This window comes from Halichoeres trimaculatus, unplaced genomic scaffold (assembly GCF_033239565.1).
Source record: "Halichoeres trimaculatus isolate MK-OKI-2021-1 unplaced genomic scaffold, fHalTri1.1 fHalTri1_scaffold_17, whole genome shotgun sequence".
Taxonomy (NCBI): Eukaryota; Metazoa; Chordata; class Actinopteri; order Labriformes; family Labridae; genus Halichoeres; species Halichoeres trimaculatus.
The window spans coordinates 30963114-30968652 of NW_027437195.1; the positions used below are offsets into that span (position 1 = coordinate 30963114).

General features: G+C 39.6%; 1 protein-coding gene across 2 annotated transcripts in view; it reads right to left on the bottom strand.

Annotated features, from left to right (window-relative positions):
• Window positions 1–5539, bottom strand: part of LOC141806034 (nardilysin-like) — a 48506-nt gene that overhangs the window by 42108 nt on the left and 859 nt on the right. The window contains exon 1 of one of the 2 annotated variants that reach the window (XM_074691257.1): window positions 298–977. The exons of the other annotated variant lie outside the window; for it this stretch is intronic. The gene's annotated coding sequence lies outside the window, so the exon portion shown is untranslated. Of the gene's footprint in view, window positions 1–297; window positions 978–5539 lie in introns of those variants that run through there. 2 annotated transcript variants of the gene reach the window in all.

The following is a 5539-nucleotide window of genomic DNA, read 5'->3' on the forward strand; positions in this document are numbered from 1 at the left end:
CTGTCTGGTGGTTTCGCCCTATTCAGAGAGATGTCAGCTAAAATACCAGCCCCAGAAACAAAACCTGAGCCTCTCATCCGAGCGGCAGCACTGAGCACACAGAGAGGGGAGCTCAAACACAGCGAAAACAGGCCAGAAAGTGTCCTCGAAGCACAAATAAACACAGATAGAGACAATAAAACGAGCAGAAGACTGTGAGATGAATTAATGAGTGTCTTTGAATCAGCTTCAGCGTTTAGTTTAGAGATAACTCTTTAATATGAGCTCCTAAAGCCGGTTAATAACACAGGAACATACCTTCAGCCTGCTGTCAGAACATGGGCCTCACTACACCCGCATCTCCCCAACCAGCGCTCTGATTCGCTGAGAGGGCCACGCGCTCCACTCTCCCGCCTCCTCATTGGCTCCCTGAGTACAGAGGCGCGGTTAGAGCGGGAACACGTGCTGTCGGTGCAGTCAGCAGCGGTTAGATAGAAGCAGCTCTGAGGATGGGACACCTGACACCTGGACGGACCCGGCAGCTGTGAGCCATCTGCTCATGATCAGGAGATGGAGGATGTTGAACAGACCACTTGTCAGAGGCACTAAATGTCATAATTTGTCGTTTTATTTAATCAGCTCCGTCAGCGCAGCCGCTCAGGATTGAAGTAAAAGTGAATTGTGTGCGAGTTAAAGCCACGTGACACTCTTCCTTCGAGTGGAACTTTGTCCCACACACCTCCTGGAGCACCTGTGCAGGGAGACACACAGGGAAGGTTGGTGCAGGGGCCGCTAGGTGGCAGGCTGGGGCCACGGGGGGAGGTTGGGCAAATGCCACTCACAGTTTCAAACTAAAGTTGGAGATTTAAAGGGTTAGCATTTTGTCCAAGCTAGGGGTCTGCAACCTTTAGTTTCATAGGAGCCATTTTGTCTCAGCTCACCTGGACTGAAGTCAGTCCCGAGTCAGAAAACCTACTTTATCTTCACAATAGAGGCTATGTAGTGAGTAAAATTCTGTATAGTTAGAATATAATAATGATTATCTATACTAGAAAGGTTTTTATTTTTTATTTTATTTTTTAATTTAGGAAACTGTAAATGTGATGTCTTTGTTTTTCCATTTTCATTAAATTAACTTTTTTTTTTTAAATAAATCTCAAACTTTTAAAATTACATTTTTTCCAAAATAATATGAATCTTAAAAATGGCAAAATCAAAAAATAACAAAAATTTGCAAAAATAAAGAATGAATATTGGGACTAAAAAGATCAGCAATTTTTTTTTTTTAAATTGAAATTTCTAAATTTAACAAATATTTCAGACAATTTTTGAATTTCAGATATTTGCTATTTCTTTAAAGCGAAATACAGGAAATTTTTCAAAAAATATTAAAAATTACAAGAGGAAAAAATATTCAGAAAAAAATGAAAAATTTGGAAAGTTCTTAAATTTCTCAATATTTCAAACATTTTTGAAATTTTTAAAAAATGCAAGTGTTTCAAAAAAAATTGGCATTCTTTAAATATGGTGATTTATTTAATTTCAATTACATCAACCTCTGGAAATTATTCAAATATTTTGTACAGTTGAAAAAAAATGAAAATTAAAAAAAAAAAAAGAAAAATGTTGAAAATTCTAAATTTGTAAATGTTTAAAAAATAATTGAAATTTCAATTGGAAAAGCCAGTAGGTTGGCAGTTCATTAACCTTGTGTCATTGTGTTTAATCATTGATGCCTTGTGTAAGAAAAATAAAATTCCTTATTATTTTAATACATTCTTTTAAAGCTACAAGGAGCCACTGCAAAGGAGTCAAAGAGCAGCATGAGGCTCCAAAGCTGCAGGCTGAAGACCCTTGGTCCAAGCAGTCCTCAAAGGTGGAGAAGAAAGAGTCATGCTTTTTGTGTTTTTCAAGGTGAGCAAGCTAAATGAAAGACAGGTGCATGCTCAGAAATGATGCATTTCACTGAATGATGGGTTGAATGTGAGGACTTCCTGAATGAGACTGATAAATGTGAGTAGTAAACTCTCCCTCATCCCCTGTCAAACGTTTAAAAAGCAAATCTTATCATGAATAAGCCACATTGACATTTGTCCAATGGCTGTCCTCTGCCTCCCCTCTGCAGCGTGCTGGCATTTCACCCCTCCGCCGTGCCAATATGTCCTCCCCCTCACTCACCAGCTCTCCCTCTGTCTGAAGCCAATCTGATTTGCCCCTGGGCTTCTGTCGGCAGGAAAAGAGGTGATAAACACCGCAGCCATGACAACCGGTGAGCCAGACACACGCCTGAGTTCCTGTATCCTAATGGCTTTACTTGGCATCGTCTGCAGCTTTAATTCATCAAGCCTCGCAGCCCTTACCTGGCCTGATATTAAGACAGCCGGGACAGATGAAGGCAGCACACTTTAAGCTGTCTCATCCTCGTCTTTTAAGATAAACAGCTGGACGGTGTCGACAGCATGAGCAAACACTGAAAAAACTGCACATTTCTTAAAATAGAGCCCCTGAATAAACATTTCCCCAGTCTAATCAGAATTAGCAGAAATGTGAGCGTATTGATTCCTCTGAAGGCTCCGGAGCAGCAGACAGAAAGTGAAAGAGCCAATCTGATTCCCTCAAACATATCCTATCGATCCCTAATGGAGCCTCTGTGGAAACTCAGGGAATGATGTTTTCAGGGCAAAAGTCCCAACACTGAGCGTGCTCCAACCATTGCTGCGGCTGCAGCGGGGATAAGCAGCCTATTAGAAGTGTGTGAAAGTGCCTTTACATGCCCCGCTGCGTGAGAAAAAATGACCGCCTTGTGTTGGCGATCGATTGGACAGGCCTTCTGCAGAGCATGAGCCCGCGCTTAAACACCGTCACATACGGCCTTTCCATGGTAAAGTTGATATTGTGTTAGCGCCATCATAATTCCTCTCTTTTTTTCCACTTGGCTTTGACGGGGCACCTCAGGCCTCTCCTGAAAAATGTGTCTGGCTGATTCACTGTGTATGAGGAATTTGTCCTTTTGGAGTCATTGAAGGAAGCAGCAGCAGCAGCAGCACAAGTCTTTACCTTAAGTTTGTGAGAGGGCGAGGTTAGCCGAGCAGCTGATCTGAATCCTAATTAAAACAGGAGATTCGATTAATGAGCTCGACCGTGTTGAATGTGTGTGCGGTCATGTGCCTCTGTATGTGGCATATGTGTGGGAGTCGGCGTGTTGCTTCTCTTGAGTCACGGTGCATTTGTGTGTAGCTGTGCTAAATGAGGAGGGGGTGATATATCTGTGTGTGTGTGTGTGTGTGTGCCCGCGGGGTAAGCCTCTGAATCACTTCAGTGTCTCCAACATGTGTGCTCACATGTGTGTGTGTATGTTTCGTGTCTCCTGGGAAGCTTGTCCTTGCCTGCGGTACCGCTGTGTGAATCAGAGGTGAGTCCTCTGGAGTCGCCCTCTGCTTTAATCTGGAGCTAATGACAGAAACACCTTCCCTCCTGGCCACCTCTTCACCCCGAACCCTTTGCCTCCCTCTTTCTATCTGAGACAAGGGTCCTCAACCTGCGGCTCTGGGGCCCCATGCGGCTCTTTGGCCCATTTGCAGTGGCTCCTTGTAGCTTAGAAGACTATGATTGAATTAAAGAGTTTTTATTTTTCTTAAGGAGAGTATTTATAATTAAAGACATTGGCATTAAGTAAAGTCATTAATTTACCTGTAAGGATGCTTTTGTTGAACCAAATATACAACTCATTTTTCAGAATGAATTAAAAATTTTATAGAACTTTTTGCACTTTTTTGGATATCATTTTTTGACATTTTTGGAAATTAAAAAAAAAACACATTTTTTTTAGGATTTTGCAGGTTTTTTGAAAACACATCCAAATTGTGAAAAATTTTGCATATTTTAGTTTTAAAAAAAAATCAAAACTGTTTGCAAATGTAAATTTTTCTGAATTCCATATTTTTCAAAATCAAGCACTTTTTTGATGTTTGTCAGTGTTTTTTTTTTATTTTTTACGAATTTTTGAAATTTAAAAATTTGAGAATTTTTTCAAATTGTACTAATAATTGAAATTTCTGCAAATTTGGCACATCTTTTTTTAACTTTTATTCTTGTTTTTTTTTTATAATTTATGAAATTTTGACCATTTCTTCAAAATAAAAAAAAAATGGAGATTTTTTTTAAAATTTCAAAATATTTGGCATGTTTGCAAATGAAATTTTTTTTTTTTGAGTGACTTTTTTAATGAAGCAATTTTTGTCAAGTCACAGTTTTGTTTTGTTTTTTGCGAATTTTGATTTTTTTGCAATTTTTTTTTTTTTTGCAAATTTTGGCAAATTTTTTAAAATTGAAAAATATGGGGAAATATTTTTAAATTTCAAAATATTTGGAGTGTTTGCAAATTTTTTAATTTTTTTTTGAGAGGCTTTTTTTAATTAAGCAATTCTTTCTAAGTCATGATTTTAAATTTTTTTGCAAATTTTATTTTTTTTGGCAAATTTCGAGAAATTTTGGCAAATTTTGAAATTTCACAATTTTGAGAATTTTACATCTTCAATAAAACTTGAATTTTCTTTGCAATTTTTAGCTTATTTCTTTATTCTTTTTATTTCTTTTAAAAAAATTGCAAATTTGTGAAATTTTGGCAATTTTTTGAAATGTCAAAATTTTGGGAATTTTTTTAATTTCAAAGTATTTGGTATGTTTGCAAGTTTTTGCCCTTTTTTGTATTTCAATTTTTTCGAAAAATTTTGAGGATTTTTCATTTCAGAATTTTTTTTAAATTTTGTAACTTATTGAAATCCCAAATGGCTCTGATGAAGGTGGGTTCAAACCCCTGATCTGTTGGCTCCTCACTCGTGTCTCTTCCCCTCACATCACGTCCAGCCCCCCCTGAATTCCCACCCTACTTTCCCTCTCTTCTTCTTTCTCCTCTTTCCCACAGAGCGCACAGTGCCCTTGCCTGCCTTCCTGATTGCCTCATCCTGCGCTGTAAGAGACTGAGGGGCAGCGTGGGGCCCCCAATGAAACCCAGACACGTGTTAAGGGACAGCACGACAGTAGGAGAACAACGTGTAGCCAGGAGGAGATACTCCGACCCGTGGATTAGCAAGGGGGAGGACTCGAACACGCTCCGGCTCTTGTCAGTTGTGTCTGATAGTCCTCCAGTCTTGAGTGTTTTTGTGTGTGTGAGAGTTTTGCATGCGAGCCCGTCCCAGTGGAAAGGTTGCGAAGAAGAGGAGCATAATTGGAGAGCGACAGAAAAAGATGACCACTTCCAGCAATGTTTCCTCAGCGGAAGAGAAGAAGGAGAGAGTGAAAAAAAGAGGGGAAGAATGGCATGTAAACAAGTCTGAGTTGACAAGAGCACACGGGAGAATCAAACAAGGAAAGGAAGGAAGGAAGGATGGAGAGGAGGGAGGGAAAAGGAGGGGACAGAGGCAGCTAAGTATTATCTGACAGAAGATGAGAGAAAGAGGAGGAAGGAGGAGGAGAGGAGTAAAACAGCATGAGTCCCCATCAGTTTCAGCACCGGACAGCTCCACAGACAGCACTAGGCCAGTATAAATAGATCCCCTAC